Here is a 723-nt window from a genome sequence, read left to right on the forward strand (position 1 = left end):
CTCTCCCAAAAAAAGAAAAACAAAGCAAAAGACGAAGACAGGTGTGTAAACAACAAACAGATGTATTAGTTTAACGCTGGAGAAGTGAGAAAGTATTTTACGTTTCGAACCTACGCTCTTCAACAGAAAGGAACACAGAAATAAGCAGAGAGAGAAAATAATATATATATATATATAACGGTATCGATTAAATTGTCGATTACTGCTGTATATCGCTGGTCACAGTGTGCTTCGCGTTGTTTTAGCTTCCAAATGATGTGACGCCGCTGGCTTGGAGGGCAGGCAGACGTTCCACTTCAACGGAACGCAAGTCTGTCGCAAAGTAACCCATTTACGGGTAAGTTGACGGGAGCAACGTGAAAAGAAGTGTTTTGCTGTAGAACGCAACACGCAGCCGGCCTGGGAATCGAAATCACGACCATGTAAGTGCAACACTGTAACCACTTGGCCAACGCCTTCATGTATGTGTATGTGTGTGTGTGTATGTGCGTGCTTCTGTGTGTGCATGTGTTAATATATATATATACATGCCTATACACACACACACACACACACACACACACACACACACAATAATCTGCTGCAGCGTAAGAAAGCATTCAAACTCATAAAAATGTTGTTTTTTAAATGTTTGCAGACATAGGCCACCGTCGGTTATTTTATTATATTTTCTCTTTGCCTCTACAAACATGGAAAACCCAGGCAATAATTTACTCAGCAAAA

This window comes from Octopus bimaculoides, chromosome 17, assembly GCF_001194135.2.
Source record: "Octopus bimaculoides isolate UCB-OBI-ISO-001 chromosome 17, ASM119413v2, whole genome shotgun sequence".
Lineage (NCBI taxonomy): Eukaryota > Metazoa > Mollusca > Cephalopoda > Octopoda > Octopodidae > Octopus > Octopus bimaculoides.